We start from the raw sequence: 20,992 nt of genomic DNA on the forward strand, positions 1-20,992 counted from the left end.
TTCCCTGGATTATTGCATTGGTATCTTCTGTTCAGCCTTCTAAAACATCTTCTGTTAAATCTAACGCTGGACCGACAAAGAGGTAATATCAGTGGTAACGTAAAGTTGTTGCCGCTACTTAAATCTTGTGCAAGGAACCTCGCACCGTCAGATTACAACGAAAAACAAAAAAACAAACATAAACCTAATGCGCTCTATTAGTAACATCGTTGGTGGTCCACGGGTTGGCTGTGTGCATCGTTGGTGGTCTGCTCCATCTCCCCCTCCTCCTGCCTCCCCCCCACCCGTCACTATATCATGCCATGCAGACTTACACACATACACACTCACAAAGATTACAGCATCGCAGCAAATGCTGTCTTATATATGTATATATATATCCTTCCAAGATCTTAGTCCTGGCTCGTACACACAGACTTTCTCTCTCTCTCGCGCGCTTTATTGCTCTCCATGTGTCTGGTGTCGATGACACTTTTGGCGGTCGTCGACGCCTTCCCCGTTGCCACCATATCTTGCTGGTGGGGGCCTATATGACCAAAAGGGGGCGGTGTAGGCAGGAGCGGTAAGATTCGCTCAAGTATGGCTGGTGCGTCCTGGTCCCACAGTACCAACACCACTCCACAAAACCGCTCCACAGGATAAGACCACCTCTGCTTGTGTGTGTGCGTGTGCGGAGCAGTAAAAGAAGTTTTATCTGTCGTGTCTGGAAGGAGGGAAACGGACGGACGGACGACGCGGCATCGTGAACGAGACACGGACAGGGCGGGGGAATGACAGACTTTCCATTTCGTCTGCACTTTCTTTGAGCCTCCCACTCCCCTCCTCGCCCGATTCTCCCTTTTGCTGGTTCAACACAACCACACGCAATCAGCCACGGCAGCGTCGTCGTTCCTTTTTCTTCTTCGGATTTTCGTCCACTTGCGTTGTTGTTGTTGTTGGTTTGTTTCTTCTTCCTGGGCATTGTTGCAGGGTTTGCTTTTTGTTTGCAGCGTCTGCATTTGCTATTCGCTGCCATAAAACACACACACACACACACACCAGGACGAAGTAATCATAAATCCACCCCCCCCCCCTCCCACCCAACAAAAACACCACCACCCACGGTTGGAAAACCCTCGAAGACGACGGAGCGAGGATGTGTGTGTCCATTTGTCCCCGAGTTTGGCCTTTGTATCCATTTTTTTTTTGTTTCCGTTTTGTCCTTTCAATGCCTCTTTGTGTGTGCACGCACCCTTCACCATCACCCCTTCACTACCCTCCCCCAGAAACACACACGCACACACAAAGCGTTGTGTATAATAAGGTGTGATAAAGTAGGGCTGGTGGGGGGGGGGGAGGTGGTAGTACACGCTTACACGCACTGTCTAGCCAGTTTTCCCCCCTTCCAGATTTCACCCCCTTGTTGTTCTACCCGTTTTTACCGCCCCGGGTTTTTGGTTTTATTTCGTACGCAGTTTTATGCCCGTTTCATGTTTCACTTTTTGAGGTTAGAGGTGCCAAGCGGGGAAGGGAAGGCGCCCGGGCAAGAAGTGTGCACTGCTTTGAACTTGACTTCCAGTGAACCCTTTTCTCGGTACCGTATCGCTGACACTTTCGCTCTCTCTCTATCTCTCTATTTTTCTTTTGTTTTTTTTCTCTTTTTTTTTGGTTCGATTCTGTCGTCAGCATGCCGCCTCGACGGCAAACCTCCAAAACAACACCCTAAAATACACACAGACACACGCACAACCATTCTACCTTGCCTTGCCCTACGCCGCCCAGCCATGACCTTCTCAAGTGTCTCGGACGAACAACAACAACAACAACAACAATAACGAAAAGACGGCTAGACGGCCAGACGGCGTCGTCCCCAAAATTGCAACTGCTGAATGAATAGGCTGGGCTGAGAGGGTGGTTTTTTTGCTCTTCATTTTTGTTTGTTTGTTCCTTTATTACACTACTTACCGTAAATGAGTTGCGTGCATGCGTGCGTGCGTGTGTGTGTGTGCGTACAATGCGTCTAGCCTCCTCAGTTGCGCTTCCTTTCACCTTCCCAGACCGCAGTCACTGGAGCGCACCCATTGCGTGCCGACGCTTTCGGGGGGTTTTGTGATTGTTCCCTTCTATTTTATTGCACGCCTCGTGATGCAGCACTATGCGATACTGGCCAGGCAGCCAGACCAGAGCCTGTCCCTCAAACAATTTCCATTTCCCTGCCAAATGTGCACAAGTCGTCAACGCCAAGATGAACCTAGGGAAGGGGGAAAAAACGGCTCAGTAATTCTTACGCACTTTTGTTTTTAATGGAATAAACGTATTAAATTGTATTTTGCTGAAGGGCAACAGTTACTGTGGAGAAAAGGGAAAGTTCGTTTCTCTGTGTAAAGGTCCGTTCCTTTGGAATTTGTGTTGAATTATTGCCAAATCTGAAGTAAAGGAAGGCCTAAGTTCAGAACAGTTATAAAAATTACAACGACAGCTGGTTCGTTCTTCACTGAGCTATTATGACCCTTGATGAAAGAAGCATTTCATTGGTTTTTGTGTAATATTGATTGATTTATTTATTTATTTATTTCTCATCATGGTAGTATGATTCACGGCAATTCTAAAGAAGTTTCCATTTTTCTCTTCCCCCGGACCTTGTAACGGACTGTAATTTTAACGTTAATAACCTGTTGAATACAAGCACGTACATGTGAAAACTGTTGAAAGATTGTACAGTATGCTCCAATACCTTCAAATAATGATGAAAAAGATCCATATAGCACTACTGATGCACATGATTGAAAATAAAACTAGATGGCCGAATGCTAAGCCGGTCTCGTGGTACATGTTACTTTGGTATCTTCAGGAGATCATCTAGATGTCTTCTGAGTATCTTCTCGATGTCCTCTGGATATCTTCTGGATATCTTTTGGATGTCTTCTGGATAGCCTCTTGATATCTTTTGATATCTTCTGGATGTCTATTCAGGGTATCTTCAGAATGTCGTCTGAATATTTCCTGGATATCTTCCCTGGATGTCTTCTGGGTATCTTCTCGATGTCCTCTGAATATCTTCTGGATATCTTTTGGATGTCTTCTGGATAGCCTCTTGATATCTTTGGATATCTTCTGGATGTCTATTCAGGGTATCTTCAGAATGTCGTCTGGAAATCTCCTGGATATATTCCCTGGATGTCTTCTGGTATCTTCTCGATGCCCTCTGGATATCCTTTGGATATCTTTTGGATGTCTTCTGGATAGCCTCTTTGGATCTTTGGATATATTGTCTTATCTTTGGATATATTGTGGATGCCTATTCAGGGTATCTTCAGAATGTTCTTCTCGATGTTCTCTGAATATCTTCTGGATATCTTTTGGATGTCTTCTGGATAGCCTCTTGATATCTTTGGATATATTCTGGATGTCTATTCAGGGTATCTTCAGAATGTCTTCTGGATATTTCCTGGATATCTTCTCTGGATGTCTTCTGGATAGCTTCTTGATGTATTTGGATATCTCCTGGATGCCCACTGGGTATCTTCAGAATGTCCTCTAGATATCTCCATGAGATCTTCCCTACATTATTGCAAGCCAAGCCCACAAGTAAAGAGTGGTACACGCAGGCCTTGACCGACAACAGTTGTTGAGCCAAAAAGAAAAGAAAAAGACCGAATGCTATCTCTGAGCAGGTCTTTTAGGCGGGGCAGGTCTGCGCTAGTAAACTGCTTGAAAAATACACTGACCCGAACCGCTCGATTTGGGGTTAGTAGCGTTAACATTCTGACAACTCAACCAATGGATTGCGTACTATTTATGTTTTTTTTTAAATAGTTTTGCTGTTTTTGATGTGGTGTGTATGAGGCACCCCGTTAAAAGGTAACTTAGGTGTCTCCTTGTAAGACTTAGTAGATGAGTCAATACGAGCACAATTAGTATTGTTTACCGAATATATTTTAATATTGCTTGTTGTTTGTCAAACTGAATGCCATAAGATGAATCTAGGATTTGGTTTTGCACAAAATAAATTTAAATACTTACTGGAATACTGCTCCGCACGTTCTATGTGAACTGCTCGATTGCAGGAGTAAAAAAGCTGCCCGCCAAACTAAGACAAAATTGATTTATTTTATTTATTTATTTTTTTATCAAGTGAAATAAATCAAAACTGGGGAAATTCCTCAAAAATCACAGTAACTGTGTTTGTTGTTGTTGTTGTTGTTGTTGCAATCACAGGTTGTGTGTTTGTGTTTTTGTTTAGCTGTTTCTGTGGCCGTGCAGCGACTGTAGTTCATTATCAGCAAAGTGTTTTGATATGTGCATATGCTGCTCTCTCTCTCTCTCTCTCTCTCTCTCTCTCTCTCTCTCTCTCTCTCGCTTTACTTGTGTTTCTAAGCAAGTCAAAAGAAAAGAAAGAAAAACACTCCCCGAACAGATAGTTAGCGGCGCTAGAGGAAGAAGTCCGGCCAAGGAAAGGGGTTTAAAGTTTGCTTTTCATTATCAAAGTCAGGGCCAGCCCAACACACACACACACACATACACTAGATGCGTGTATGTGTGAGGAGGCAAATAGCATGCAGTCAAAGGGAAAGAATCAAACACACTCTCTCTCTCACACCCTCGTAGCCGACACCGGATGGATTATCTCATTCGGCAATCTCAACACATTCTTTTGCCGGGCTCCTTTCGCTGTGTCGACGGTTTTCTTTCACTTTTCACTTGACACCCAGCATCTCGTGCGTAAGAGAGGCCGCGTGAGAGGCTTAGGAAAGTGTTTGTTTTGTTGCGTTCTTTTCGCGAGCAACTTGCATTTGCTCACCTTGCTTTAACTATTTCATTTGTTGAATTATGAAACCATTTGCACGGCTGAATGATTGTTGTGTTTTTGTACCTTAAAGTTGGTTTGATGTTTGCGTGGACCGTTTTTTTTTTGATGATTGCTACACACCCACCATATGCAGCATCGCAAGGGTTTATGACTGTGCTTACTCACACTGTTTTCGTTCCTTCTTTCCTACAAAACACATCCCGTAACGGAAAATGTTTTTATTTTATTTTCTAAAGCAATTCAATGTTTGAAGTTGGGGCCTTCAAAGGTTTGCTTCGCTTGATCGGCCCCCAACCAAACCCACAGTACAGTACATGCTTTTCTTTCTCGTTCGGCCCACTGCTGTTGTCCATGTCTTGGGAAAGCCTTTCCGCTTTTCGGCCAAACAACAACAACAAAAAAACCCCTCACGTGGGATCAAAGCGCAGCAGCATAAAGCATGGGAAGAAAGGTGCGATAGTGGGACGCCGGAAGGGAAGAAACACATTCCCTCACGGCACAAGCACTCTTCCATTCGCTCCCCCCCCACCTCATTGCAGTGGTCACACAAACCGCACCAGCAGAAGTGTACACAAATTGCATTTGCAGTAGGCGCGCGACACCTCCTCTCTCGCCGAATGTGCGTTTTCTTGTGCACGTTTCCGTTTGGTGCGAGAAGCGAGAAGAAGTGTCTTTGCGGTGTGATCTCTTTGCGTGTGTGTGTGTGTGTGTACGTGGGGAGGCTTGGCAAAAGCAAAAAAAAAAAAAAAAACGAGGGGCGATACGGCCACACAGCAATCACGGCGCTGATGATGATGATGGTGATTGAGCTGTACGTGTGTTTTGCAACGCATGAAATTACCAGCCCAAGAGCCCAGCCCCTCTCCGCCCCACCATCGCACCTGATACGGCGGTAACCATGCTTTAGAAGCAAAAGAGAAAAGAAAAGCTGAAGAAATCAGAAAACGGAAAGCAAAACAAAAAAAACCTACCAAGAGTGTGTGTGTGTGTGTGTGCGTGGTGGAAAAGATTAAGGAAAATGGAACGCGTGCAATAACAAAAAAAAGTAAGAAAAAAAACGACAAAACGACAAAGCGCATAAGAAAAGACAAAAAAAAAGACATTACGCGCTGCACAAAACGGTGAACCGGGTGGGGGAAGAGTGGAAAAGTGGGAAGTAAAAGTACGCAAGGAGCAAGTACGGAGTGAGATAGAAACAAGAAAAGAAAAAAACCAAACGATAGAGAGAGAGAGAGAACAAGCAAACAAAAAAAAAGAAAGGAAAAAAGGTGGTTAAGAGAAGAACCAAAAACAACAACGAACAAAGAAGAAGAGAAAAAAACGGAAAGAAGGGAAACACACTAATAATAATGATATTAAGTAATGGATGCACAGTAACGAATTAAGGTAAAGCATGCTTCTCTACGCCTCCCCCCCCCCCCCCCCCCCTCTGTCCATGTCCGTGTCCTTCTTCCCCTTCCCATCGCGGGCGAGAGGTGTCTGTGGATGCCGGTCCAGTGCACTTTTCTGCTGCGTTTTTCGGGATGCACATTTGCAGTGACGGCTAAAACAGAGCGAGAGAGAGAGAGAGAGAGAGAGAGAAAGAGAGAGAAAGAGAGAGAGAGAGAGAGAGAGAGAGAGAGAGAGAGAGAGAGAGAAGGGGACATGGGTGGGAGGGTCTCTTCTACACCAGATTTTTCAATTATTGCGTGCGCTCGCATTTTCTTCTCCTTCTCCTCTCCGCCCCGGGTTCGGGTTCAGTCTGCATCGTGCGTGTATCTTGCATACGTTTCTTCTCTGTCCTTTTCACTTTTTGCCTTTATTCTTTGTTTTTTTTCATTGAACGCAGTTAGTTGCGTGTGCGGTTTTGTGTGTGTGTGTTTCCAGGCAAAAACAAAAAATGATTCGTCTGTGGTTTTTGTGCTGGCTCGGGGGGTTTTTTCCACACTGCAATTGTACATTATTGGAATTATTGAAAAAAACATATTTCGTATGTTGATTCCAATGGTTTTTTTGCTCTTAATGTGATTTACTTAGGTTAGACATATTTTAACGAATTCTAATTGTTTCGCAAATCTTTCCAATAGAGCTACGAAACAAGAATATAGCAGCCACGACTACGAACATCTATTTTAGCCATAGAGACGGTAGGCAAAAAGTCGAACAGTCGTTAAAAAAAGGCGGCAATTCATACCGCGAACGGAGACGTTCATTGCACTTGCAATAATAGTTATCCCATGAGTCAGCAGACAAAATTTGACACCTTTATCAGTCGTGCTCTAAACTATGATGGCCGATAAAGTGAAGCATCTTCGTTTAGAAGCGTGCGCGATCAAAGAACGGCACCCCGTAGCGTCTAAACATGGACACCGTGCGGCAGTTTGTGGACGGTCGTTTATAAACCTGTTCCGGCATCTACAGCATCTTGGCACTATTAGACAACGATTGGATTAGAACAATTAGAGCATCGACAGAAAGCCCAGTTCCGAACGCCCGACGACCTTGAGCGACTTTCAGGTTCCAGTAGAAACCGAGCGACAAGTCCGTTGTGTGTTGTCTGCGAAAACTGTGTAGCAATTGATAAAAATCAAAGATAGATCCTAAAAGCATGCCTACATCGCATGTCTTCGTTCGTTATGGCGGAAAATTATGGATAACTGACGAAAGGCAGCTCGCTAGTAGGTCGTCTATTTACTATTTGCTAGTAAGCTTGAATGATTACCTTCCAACAGATGTGCATAGAAAGAGCATAAAGATTCCAAAGATTTCCAAAGATTTGACAGCCAATTTTAATTTTGGAGATGATGATCCCTTAACATGTTTTTATTGAATTTCTTCATATCCAGTCCCTGGTCATAGTGCTTTTTTTAATTTTTGCATAATTGCCATGATGTACTAGAATCAAATAAAAATGTGTCTTGCCCCAAGTAGGACCTGATACGCCACGGTAAATAAATAGTTTCCGTCGGTTAGTTCACCGCCGGGGGCATACTTTAGCAGTTTTGCTGGTTTGCTGACTCCAAAGTAAAATCTTTGATAACTCCTCTTAATCTGGTTCACAGATGCTTCGAAGTTCATAGTAGAAGTAGTTATCAACGTGACATAACAACAGTGTTTTACCATATTGTGCTCTTAATTTCATTAAAACGCGCTTTTTTAATGCTGTCCAGAATTAGAAGCAAATGCCTGGATACAGGGAAGACCGTCTATTCACGTAGCAGTACTTCGGTTATATGCACCTACGTGTGTAAGAAAAAAAAAACCAAAACTCCATAGTAATACCGTTGGCCTGTCGCTCTAGGAGGACACCGACATTAAGAATTGGATGTTCGAAACCTTGCAAGAAGTTACGTTTCTTACAATCTCAAAAAAGTGTAGTGCGTGTGTATGAATGTGAACATCATTGACGAAACCTTTGAGGCTATCTGGAATTTCAAACATGAGCTCGAAACGGTCCGGAATTTTGATCAAAATATCGTTGCAATTACATGAGTTTTTGCCATGTTTGGGGTAAAAATTATTGCAGATCTTTTTTTTCTTCTCTCAAATCAAGAAGGTTTGCTACAGTGAAGTGAAGTATGCAGAAAGGTATGGCCAATGACATTAGACTAAGTAAGAAAATATTGCAATGCAGTACTAGATTGGGTTTTTTTATCATTCCAATCGGAATAATTCAACCGACCGGGCGATACCAATTAGAGTATCTTCTACATTTGTTTTTGGCCATTTGAGGCGATTTGGAGGTGTGTCATATACTAAAGAAAGCAATTTGTACTAAAAATGTGCAACAACAAAAAGGAAGATTTGCTTTCGGCTCTATTTAGCTGCGGCTACGGACATTCGTTCCAATGTAAAGACCGGAAAAAGGAACGTAAAAAAACACTAACTAAAACCAATATGCGTGCGTGTGATGTGATGTGTGTGTGTGTGCATTAATTGTTGTTGCGTGACACACAAAAAAAAAACCCATGAAGCACACGAGCAGCGACTGTGCCCCATCACCACATGGGTTTATGATGCAATGGCCAGATTGTTTCGGCGACAGAGAAAGAGAGAGAGAGAGAATGTGTGTGTGTGTGTGTCACCGGTTCTAAACACACACGCTTATCTCTTTGGGTGCAGTAGCAGCAAAAGTGCAGCCTCTGACGGTGATATGGTGTTTGAATGTGTGCAGCAACAGCAGTTTAAAAAAAAACAGAAAGAAGAAGCGAATGTAGTTTCGATCGGTCTAACTCTGAAAGCTGCGCGCGCACGATAGAAGAAGAAGAGGTGATAAGCGCGCGAGCGGTTGCTGGGAGGGGGGGGGGGGGAGCTGAGGAAGAGGAGGGGGGTCCCTCTCCCCAGTGGCGGCACCCCTTTCGCAGAGGAGGAGCATCTAACAACAACAACAACAACAACGAAAAAGGGTTGAACGAGTTGCAAGGAAATGCAAGCGGAGAGCGAGAGAGAGAGAGAGAGAGAGAGTGGGGGGCAACTGCACACCAAGCGCGCGTGTGTCGTAATCGCGTGTGCACCCTGTGTGTGTGTGTGTGTTATGTGTTCGTTGGCCAAGAAGAGGAGCCAACAGAACGGGTGGGGGTGGGTGGGTGGTGGCGCTGGGAGGCGGTTTCTCGCTTGACGACGATTAATTGTCAATGTCAGTGTCAAGTACGCACACGGCCGGCCGAGTGCGCCGCTCTTCGTATGCGCGCACTGTGTGTGCGCACCGCTGCCAAGTGGTGGGATGAGGAAGGAGGAGGTAGGAGGGGGGGGGGATGGGGGGGGGGCGTTTGCTTGCAGCCAGCTGCAATCGGCGCAATTGTAACTCGCCGTTTTGCCCTACATGTGTGTGTGTGTGTGTGTGTGTGTATTTGCAACACACACAATATTCATGAGGCCCTTCTCCACCCTCTACTCGCCCCCCCCCCCCCCCCCCCCCGCTCCCCCTTCCATATGTTGGACACGACTCTATGTGCGTGTGTGTTTGCGTGTGACGGAGATGTGGGCGATATTTTCGGGGCGCTGTGGCGGGGGTGGAGGTCGCGCTAGTTTCGCACCCAGAGATGCAAAAGATGCGTCAAGTGTGTGTGTGTGTGTGTGTGGCCGTTGGAAACAGTGGAGCAACACACAAAACAAAACAAAAACGCTTTGAATGCGCGCGCACAGCTTTAGTTCTTATCTCTTCTCTTCCGGTTTATTCACCCCCCGGTTCGGTTTTTCGAGCGCATAAAGTTAGGCTTAGATACTAACCCCCCCCCCCCCCCCCCGCCCTCACTACCTTCAATTTGTATTGTTTTTTTTTTTTTGATAAAAAAGTAATTGCAAAATTGAGTCATGTTTTCGAAAATTTTGCATTTTTGTGCTTGTTCTTCTCCTTCACACCCCCTTCCCCCCCCCCCCCTCCCACCGGTTTTCAAATTGCCCATCGTGACTGCAGGTCACGTAACTGTCCCTGGATGACCATGAATTTATCTACAGTTTACCCCCCCCCCCCCCGCCTCCCAACCACCCCCTTTTTTGCACACATTTACTCAGCGTTTGGCGCAGACGCGCGGCGGCGCATGCTGGCGGGATGCACATCATCTTCTCTACGCACACACACAAACGCGCGGGCGACCGACAGAGATCCCCCAACCCCCCCTTTGCTCACGTTCCATTTTAGTGTCTCCAAACCGTGTGGATGTGTGGGTGGATGCAGGGGGCGGTTGCTGTTGCTGTGTGCGCTCTCTTACCATGCTGTGTGTGTGTGTGTGTGTACGTGCGCTTCCGTTAATTTTCATCACACTTTTGCATTCACGGGCCATCACCTTCGTGGCGTTTCTTCCTCAACCACCTCCTCCCCCCCTCCCACCTTGATCGTAGTGGTAAAAGTGGCTTAGATTTCGCTCCAGCTGTGTGTGTGTGTGGAAAACGCAAAATTCCTTTCGCGCGTTGTGGGGGATGAAGGATGATGAAGTGCTTGTCGGTCTTGACAGCGGGAAAATAGAAAATTGCACTAAAAATTTAAATTTAACACCCCCCCCCCCCCCCCTACTCTGCAGCATTCCCGTGTCCCCAGAGATGTCGGATGCTTGAGCCGCAAAATATTCATCTCGTTTTTGTTTGTTTGTTTGTTTGTTTTTTTTCTTTCTTCTGCATCAAACCTTCTGCCGTAAACCTGTCGTAAAGGGCTGTAGGGGAAGGCGGAGCAAAATGGCATTCCTGGCTTTCAGGATTCGTTGCTGTGTTTAAGTTATTTTGACGAACAATCGATGCGCTAATGTCTTATTTATGGGAAACAAAATAGGTTGACGCTTTTACAGGCTTTTCCAGAAGTGCTCACAGCTGTGGGACACTTTATTGACTCTTTCTTAGGTGAAATGAACTTAATATAATCGGAATTAGGCTCAGTAGCACTCTTGTTGGACAAATCCAATAGGAATCCAATCGAAAACGATCCGTGCCGATGGAAATTAATTTCACCCGTTCTGTCAAATGGAGCTTTTTTGATTCAGAAATTAGTTGTTTAAACAATATGGAACGAGACCATCTGGTCACTTTTTGTTCTAGATTCTAGGTTCTAGGTTCTTTTGTTCTAGATTCTACCACCTGTTCTATTTAGTGTACCTTGGGATAAATGAAAACACAACCTTGCTGAGACATTTTTCGAGCAGGTACTCGAATCTTATTCAAGCTGTTAGGCTGAAAATCGCAGGCTAGTGTTGTGTGTGTTTTTGTACGGAGTACGGAGACATGATTTCAGCCGCCAACTGTCAAACTCCATGTAAAAAAAAACTGGGTAGTATCGCGAAAGGCCCCATCAATTAATTTTGTCTTTCATGAAAAGTCAAAATTTATCAAAGCTGCTTTAAGCTGCTGCATCTAGGAAGAATGGTAGTGGTAGAGATTGTTGAAGTTTTGGAGCATTTGGACCAGTTGGCACTGATGTTATTGATCATTTTCTCGAGCGCCGCATTTCTGTGAAAAAATCCGGGACGATCAAAGTTAGGTCCTTGCGTTTTTTTTTTATAAAACTGGGATGTTTTTTTTACGTAAGCCAAATATCACGTTATTCAGCCAAAATATTTGTGATATATAGTTACTTTGAGTAAAATTCAGTAATTGTATACACTTAACTACTTATGTGATACAATGCCGATAATCATTTGATAATAAATTTTTAGCTATAATGATATTTATTTTGCATTTTTCAATTGGTGGAGATAATTGTACCGATTTGACAAATGAACTGTCAAAATTAAAAGTTCGCGTAACTCAGGGTAAGACTGTATATTTTAGCGACCTTAGCTTACGCTATAGCCTCACAATTGTGTCCCAACTGAAGCAATGTAAAAAATATAACTTTATATATAAAATATATATAAAAACATTACATTGAATTGAAATTGAACTGGCTTTTTTCGCGTTAATCATAGATAAATGTCATGTGCCGGGATATACATTCTTTTTTTTTTTGCTCTCTAATATTTGCTAAACTCTTACGATAGCTTATTTTCGAAACGGGCTTAATAACAATGTGTGCCTCAAACATTGTTATTGATTTTTATTTTCAATCATCAAAAGCCATTTTTAACGTGTTAATTTTTTTCCAAAAATGCCAGTAACCATTTCGCCCCACCATTCCCGTAGGCACTTACGCTTGTTTTTTTGCTAATAAGATTAATAATATAATTTGTTTTTGTTTTTTGCCTAATAAGAAAAAAAAAACTCTTATTAAATTTCCCGTTTTACCTTTTGCCCCAGGTAAGCAAATACTTCAAAAACAACAAGAAAACCCACACGCACTCACCAAAGCCCGTTTTGCGTTTTTGCTTATTGGTGCGTCTTTCGTCACGCCGCCGTCGCCGCCACCGTCGTCGTCGTGTCGTTTCGGTGTTTTATGATCGATTACAGTTACACCTCGGGTTCTCGTGTTCCATTTTTCCAGCACTCCACTGTGTGTGTGTGTGTGTGTGTGCGTGTGCATTTTTCTTTAAATTTTATTTGTACTGTTCGCATTAATGGAGCCCTCTGAGCCCTTTCTTATCGCGTGACCCTCCCCCCGGGCTAACGGTAAAAGTGCAATCGATCGACGAATTCTTCCGAGAAAAAAGTAAAATAAAATAAACCTCTCCCTCATGCCTCTGTACACTACTTGGAAAAAGCGTTAGCGGGTAAAGTTGTGGTCTGTGCACATCAGCAATTTAGGGGTTCTATTTCACCGTTCACCCGGCAGCAGTGTTGGCGGACGAAAAGGCCGTTGACACAGTGGACCGAGGGGAATGGTTGGACAACCTGGCATCACAACTCTGACGGGCAAAATCAAGCAGTTCAAACTTTTTTGTGGACTCGCCCTGGACGGCCGTAGCATGGACGGAGGAATTATTAGTTCGCACGTTTGTATTTCGGTCCGTGTACTGTTCGCTTGGGCCCTGAAACAGGATAGGACCTTGCCGCCAAAAACACAAAACCGCTCATGGAAGAGAAGGGGGAGAGGGAGGGTGTGCCATGAGGGGAGGGGGAGGTGAGCTAGTTGCTCACTTATAAATAAATACCGTCAATACCGCTGCCAAAAACCGTTCGCAATGCCGTGTGATGGGCGGCACGGTAGCGTCTAGTTTATTTAGATGTTTGTTTTTGGAATGTGCAATTTTCAACTTCCCCAAAACCTTTTGTAAGCTGGTTGCGCTGCGCTGCTGCAGGTGTACTATACCCAGGAATCCAATCAAGAAGTGCCGCGATGGTGGGAACTGAACCGGCACAGGGACCTTATAATTAGACGCGTGTTGATTCATCTCCAAAACATACACACACACACACACACACACAACGAACACTTGGAAATCGTTACTTGACGATGGCATGTTGGATTTTTTTGGAAATGTCACCTGCTTTTAGAGAGACCGCATTCTACCCCGCGATAGTAGCTGTCTGCGACTCGGTGCTCTTCTTCACCCTCGGTTGCGTAACGACACGGCCGTTGCATCATCAGCTGAGACAGCGAAGGTCCATCAATTCCAATACACCGCGTACCCTACCTCTGGCCTGTGCGCGCGCGAAACCCCTCAGAGGAGAGACGTGGCGCACAGTGTGTGTGTGTGTGGGGGGGGGGGGGTGCACATTATCGCGCATACACACAGGTTCTACATCTGCTGGGACTGGGAGAGAAGGGACGCGCGCGCAAAGGGAACGGACACAATCGACACCAAATGCACTCGGGAGAGCGAGAGCGACGAGAACTCAACGCAGCGCACTGGGGGGGACATCATCGCGTACATTCTAGCCGCCGGGGGTTGGGTTTGTTGTGTGCCAAAAACGTGGGACCCATCAGTGTGTGTGTGTGTGTGTATATTTGCTAAATTTGCTGCCGCGGGACACTTTTTTTTGGCCATTGTACGCAGTAAGTTGGGTGCCAAAATATAGGACAAGAGGCTGTAATTTTTGGTGCAAAATGCGCATCCCGTGCGGGATATTGCAGACTTCTTCACGATGAGGAGATCTCATTAACATGGGTAGTGTATGTGTAGCAAGAGGGAATATCTCTATAAACACTTCAGAAGATCACAGCGCTTTGAGGGTGATCTTGGACATTGACCATTCACACCATGATCCAAGATGCAAAGCGAAGACGAACAGTGCTTCCAAACATCCTCTCCAAGACTTCTCCAAGATTTAATAGGATACTCAATCAGATGCTTTAGGAACCTCCCAATGTCTGGACGGTGCATCCACGGAGATCAAACCCTGGTTGGAGATCTTGACACCTCTCGACTTGGGCAAAGTTTCGCGAGCAGCTCCCTAGTCCCTGGGGACGGTGTGTGTCGTCGTCGTCGTCGTGTACGCGGTGCAGGACGCGATAAGAATTCGCGCCCCGAGACCTGCTTATCTCGCCCGAATGCGCGCGCACACACCGGACTCTACCTCTTTCTTTCTCTCTCTGTCTTGCCTTTTCTCGCCATACACCACACTAGTGGTGTGCTCTCTGGAGCTCATCCACGACTCCGAACCCCCGACTCAGGGCATTGTTAGTGCGATTCTGACTTCGGCAAAATTGGAACCACTAGTTCAACCCGGATTCCGGATGACTCCTCCGGGCGACTCCAGACGACACCAGGCGACTCCGGACGATTCCAAACGGCTTCGGATAATGCTGGACGGCGGGGGACCACCTTCCGAAGTCAGTTCCGAAGTCAGTTCCGAGTCGGATCGGAGCCGACGCTAGAATTTTGTCTACTGTTACCCCCATCACTACACCACACCGACATTGCCGCAGATTCGCTGAGTTGCATACACATTCCCATCGATTGGGGAGGGCCCCAACCGAGAACTAGCAAACCTTATCGCGAGTTGCACCCCGCCTCGCAACTACCGCGCGTGTGTGTGTGTGTTCTCACTGCTTGTAAAAAAAAAGCGTGTGTGCATTATATATCCTGCAGCGGAACTCCCGGGCGAAACGGGACGGTTGTGTTGTGCAAATTGTGTGCATTATCGCGCGTACTTGGTTTGCCCGGTGGGGTTTGCTGCACGTTGCACGAGGTGTGTGTGTGTGTTTTTTTTTTTTGGCTCATTTAGATCGCGAGCTCTGGAGATCGTTAGAGATATCGGCACATTCGTTGTTGTGTTCGGAGCAGGCAAAAATTAAACAAAATCTATCTTTGGAACACCCTCTCCCAGGTTTGTTCGGAGAGGTCGTTGCACTCACATGGAAGATGTGGAACAGGAGGGAGGGAAGGGTAGGATATGCAATCGCTGTCACTGAAGCTTACCCGCAACTGCAACACAAGATAGCACAATCACTGCGAAGGTGTGGGAGGCCACAGTTGTTGTTTGGGAAAGGGTCGTCACCACGGATTTTAATGTCCAAATATTTTTGGGAACAAACGCTCTTATCGCTATCTCGCGGGTAGTACCGGGTTTTCTTACCTTTGGTGCTCAAACCTTTCCAGGCTGTTGTTTTTTTTTCTTCGGATGCATTGCAAACCTTTTCTTGAAGATGTTAGTGGACTGTTTTTGGATATCATATTTGGTTATCTGGAACAACGGTACAAGGTATGCCTTCAGTGTGTGTTGGTCATCTCTCAGACTTGCGATGCGACTTCATGGAATTACTTGAGGGACAATCGTTTTGAAAGCCAACTCTTGTTGTCCCTCTTAGGTGCAATATTGATTCCAAAGCTATTCCTGCTCCTCTACTCCTCAAGAGGCACTGTAGCAGATGAGATATTGGGATCCACATTCACAAGTTGTTGGAGATGATTTTGATGTACACCAATTCTTTGTACAAAAATCATCTTGGGTCGAACTTCCGGAGCTGGAACATTAACTTAAGCCATGGACATTCTCAGTCTAACCGTGCTGAAAATCGTACACAAGCCACCGCAGAGAGGCACCCGGCACATTCGCACCACTTCGGCTGAGCGGATGGGCGGAGGCCACAAACCAGTGGATTTCCTTCCGGCCCGGACGGACGACGCCATTTATACCGCGTACGCACGCAGAACACGCACGGAACCAAACGATGTGGCACACGGAACTGCTGGCCCTTCGTGGGCAGGGGGGGGGGGGGGGGAGGGGGGAGGGCTAACGTAGTATAATCCAACTGTGCGCACAGTGGAACCGCACAGTGGTTTGTGGAGCGGGAATCATGCGACATGCGTCTGCCGCCCCTGAGCGTTCCTCCGTATGCAAGTGAAGCCGCCGCGGCTCGCCCGTTTCCGTCGGGCGGTTGGCGCACGCAACAACAAAAAAAAAAACACACGTGAGGAAGAGAGAGAGAGAGAGCGGGAAAAGGAGAGGGAGTCACCCATCACTACCCCTTGAGTCGCACCGCGCGCCCCACCACGGTTCTTTGCTGTCGCTAAAGGACGGTTGGCGAGGAGGTTCGGTCTCTTTACGTGCAATTACGGCACGCGTGCATCTTATGCGCACACGTTGCGTGTGTGCACACATTTGCCTTCTCTTTGCCCCCCCCCCCCTCTCTCCCCGTCAGTTCCATCCCGTCTCATTCGCTGGCAAACTTTGGCTAATTAGAATGCGTTCCGGCGGCGACTTCCTCATTTCGCTTGCATCGGGTAAAGGGGGATTGCGTTTTTTTTTTTGGGCTACCCCTTCCCACTCCCGAATGCGCTCATGATTTGTGAGAGCCGTACAGAAAACAAATCAAAAAAAAAAAAACAGAAAACCCCCTTCATCCGGAAGTGCGCCCAGCGGCGGGTGGCGGCAGTGCGCGGAGGGACGGCTTGTGTGCACCTTCCTTCCCAGTGCTGGCTGCTTTGTTTGAGGCTTGAGGTTTTATGTGTGCGCACGCCATCCACAAGTGCATTACTCATCCCCGTGCCGAACGTTTGTGGCGAAGCGCAAAACTGCAACAATCAAAACATCAGCAAATAATCATAAAACAAAAAAAAAACTCACACAACACCAAAATGATTCACTAAGACGGACCCCCGTACGTACCCCAATGATCGAAAGTCAAATCGGGGAAAACCTGTTCCTTCACATTGCACTTCCCCATGTGCCGCATGTGTGCGGTGGTTATTTTCTTCCTCTCTATTTATATTCCGAGCCTGTCTCTGGATCAATCGAGCAGCAGAAGAGAGATGAATCAAGAAGGAGCGTTTGGGGGGAAGGGAGCACGAAAGAACGGAAAACAAAACGCTTGGAACGTATGCTGCGTATTCCCGCTGTATCCTGTCCTCAGGCCTGCCGATATTTGGATTTGGTGCGAGATCTCGGCAGTATAGAGTAAGGCCCCTGCACTGCAAACACACTGACACAGATATTTCGCGCACACGAGGGCGCGCGCGCGCGCGCACGGGATAAAGGGTAGGCCAAAAACAAGTGGCGGGGCCGTAATAAGTTCTACCACGTCTGCTTTGATCCTTGGTTTTTTTTCCTTTCGTTTTGTTTTCAACCATGGAAGAATTTAACAGTCACACGAGAAGCGGTTGTGAGATTGGAAGGGGAGGGGGGAGGAAGAAGCCTGTCAAGATACCGAGGGGCGCATATATGCGCTGCGAAATTTTGCGTGCATTCACACTTCTCGCCTCATTCATTCGTTTATTCTCGCGTGCCGCCACCCAGCCACCCAGCGGCAAAAGACAACCACAGCAGGAGGAAAGTAAGGCAAACAGGCCCCGACTGCGAGAAAAATGCGCCAAAAAGGGGTGGGTGGAGGGGGGGGGGGGAGCAAATTTATGCAAGCCAACAACGCATATTAAACGGCCCAAAATGCGCATCAGCTGCTTGGCGCGGCGCAGCGCAGCAGCTCGTTTTGGATTCTCTCTTCTTTTTTTATTTTTATGCAGCGTTTGCTGGGTCCACTATTATTTATTGTGCAAAGCAGGAAGAGCAGATTAATTTCGGATAAGTTTAATATGACACTACTATGCACGATGAAAAATGAAACACCTGCAGCAGAAGCGGTGCGGCGCCGCCCCAGTGTGTAAACACCACAGCGCGTGCACAATGCGCGCCGCACAGCCACACGCGCCTATACTGGTCGCTTATCAGCGTACCATCTGCCGGGTACTGGCGATAGCGCAAACGGCGCAGCGGGCGTTGTGTGTCGTGTTTGTCCGAGCGCGCGGGGGATCAAATCTTGTTGGAGGTGGTTGCGCTGTCACTTTTATCGCTCTTAATTATACTGGGTTTTCAAGGAGTTCTTATAGCTGTGGGAGACACTTTATCGGCTCCTGCTTCCGTGAAATGAACTTAATGTTAATGCAAATTGGACTCTGTACCATTCTTGTTGGATAATCCAGTAGGAATTTTCAAGGAGCCTGTCCATATAAAGAGTGCGATAGAGTCCAATATCCAACAAATGAAGTTCACTTCCCAAAAGATAGAGTCCAAGGGGGAGGTGTCTCACAACTCTGTGAGAACACCTGGAAAACCCTGTATATTTGTATCCAGTGTTAGATCTTCCTGTGATTCAACGCATTTTCTCCTAAATGCGATTTACAAACCACGAAAAACACTGTCTGTTTAAGAATGATCGTCGTCAAGGTGCGTAAAATTTGGAAGTTAATCTTCTCTTCTCCCCCGGTTGATTGTGTGCGTGTGTGCCTCCCCCAGTGTTTTCCAATATAAAACAAAACACACACCCTCGGAAGCCTGCATATCAGTCACCCATCAGTCTTTTCTTTCCGCTGTTTGTGTGCGCGCCTACACCACAACACTCTTCCCTCGGTTGTTGCGTGTTTTTGGAGTGGTGATGATGCTCCTCGCCAAATATGCACATGAAACGCAGCAGCAGCAGCAACAGCAGCAGGTAGAGACCAAGGTTAAAAATAGAGTAGCAGCAGCGGTGGTGTAGAGAGCGCGCGCGTCCCCGTGAAATTCGCGAAAATTGCAGCCACACCACACACACCTTCATCCCATCGTCGTCGTCTATGACTCGCTGCACATTTTTTCGCTCTTTAAAACGCTCATCTCGTTAAGCGAGAATAATAATGATGGGGGGGTGTACATCATCCCCCTCCTGTACCCGAAAAGTGGGCGATAAATAGCGATAAATGATCTATTCGAAAAGCGCCCCATCGAACCCCGCGGGGTTGAGAAAAATGAGATCATTCTCTTGTATGCATGCATCAAAAAAAAAAAAAAAAATAAGTGCACCTGTGAGGGGTATTTTATGCCTCTGTGTGTGTGTGTATGTGGTGCGTTGCGCAAGATTAATTCGTTAGCTTGTGCACCAAAGCAAAGCGCGCAGCGAAGAAAAAGTCGCGTAATAATATAATTAACGAACGGGGGACGGGCGACACAAAACAAACCAGTCACACACACACACACACACACACCTTGTGGTGGCACCTCATTACGCATTATACGCGGACCCTTTTTTTTGTTGCTTTTCCACTCCCTCTCTGCTCCTGTGTGGCTCCGCTTGTGTGTTGTGCAAAATGCAAAAATCAACATTTGCACGCGCGCATCACAACCTTCGCTGCTGCTGCATATCGTGCGTGTACTCGTGGTGATGAATGTGTGTGTTTGTGTGTGGCAGTGAACAAAAAAAAAACAGGGAATGTGTGATTGTATTTAGAGCGACCACCACCACCCCCCGCCACCCCTTCGAAAACGGTCACGATCGATGCAGAGTGTGCGCGCGCAATAACGAGTGCGACTTTACCGTTGACATGTTGCGCCTTTTTTTGTTGTTCTCTCTCTCTCTCCCCCTCTCTGTCGGTGGTGGAAGTTGGAAGCAGACCTGCCCTCCCCCTCCTCCCACCTTGTGCGAAGGGCCCTTCCTTCCGGTACAGTTTTAAAATCGCAAATCGCGAACGATTGTGTGTGCCAATGGTCGTCGCGTCAACACGCTGGCGTTTTTGCGTATAAGAGAGAAAGAGAGAGAGAGAGATACTGTGAGCGCGTGCATGTGAGAAAAGGAAGGAAGAAGGGATCGTGCAACTAAAGAGCTGCTCCGTCTGTGTGTGTGTGTGTGTGTAGCGAGATGCACACAGAAACACACACACACGTGCAGTGCGCGACCTTGACATTGAACGCGCGCGTCAGGCCGTGTGCGCGACGACGACGCCGCTGCCGCCGCATGCGTTTGCGGATTTTGGGTCGTTTCCGTCCCCCCCCCCCCCGTGCCAAGAAAGGGGTTGGGAGGAGGGTGGTGCTTCTTCGCTCGTGTGTGTTTCCCTCATCACACACTCTGTGGCGCTGAGTGGTGGTGGTGGGGTAGCAGTCGGATGCGATTTTTACGTAAGACCCACTGTCCGCTCGCTTCCTTTCACACATTCGCCACCCCGTTTTCGTGCGGCGTTTGGGGCGGTGGTGGTGTATTGGCGATTGCACACAACGTCCTGTTGTCGGCTTGGGCCATTTTTCTTTTTTTTTTTTGCTGTTCTTATTTGGGGACCACACGGAACACACTGACACACAAACGCTGCTGCTGCTGCACTGGCAAATTTCGAGCAGTTTGTTGCACTCAGCTCCTTCTCTCTCTCTCTCTCTCTCTCTCTCTCTCTTTCTCTTTTCTCTCTCAGCTGTTTCTGTATTTGTGGGGGGGGGGGTGGGTAGGGGAGGATTAGTGATGTGTTTGTAGGATGAGCCAATAATCCCGCGTGTACCACACGCACACACAGAAAGATGGACAGTGTCAGATGTGTACTACTGTGCGCACACGCAATTATCAAGCGAGATCAACAAAACAATTAGCAGCGAATGTCACTTTTTGACGCATCCCGTGCGCGCCATCTTCCGTCCGTGGCGAAAAGTGCACCATCTCTTTTTCTTCTTCTTTTTTTTTTGCAAAGGGGG

At 46.7% G+C, this 20,992-nt stretch overlaps 1 protein-coding gene across 4 annotated transcripts in view; it reads left to right on the forward strand.

Moving 5' to 3' along the window:
- Positions 1–20,992, forward strand: part of LOC5666833 (homeotic protein female sterile) — a 180,269-nt gene that overhangs the window by 26,705 nt on the left and 132,572 nt on the right. The gene's annotated exons all lie outside the window — the stretch shown is intronic.

The sequence above is a fragment of the Anopheles gambiae genome, chromosome X, assembly GCF_943734735.2.
Source record: "Anopheles gambiae chromosome X, idAnoGambNW_F1_1, whole genome shotgun sequence".
In the NCBI taxonomy this organism is placed as follows: domain Eukaryota; kingdom Metazoa; phylum Arthropoda; class Insecta; order Diptera; family Culicidae; genus Anopheles; species Anopheles gambiae.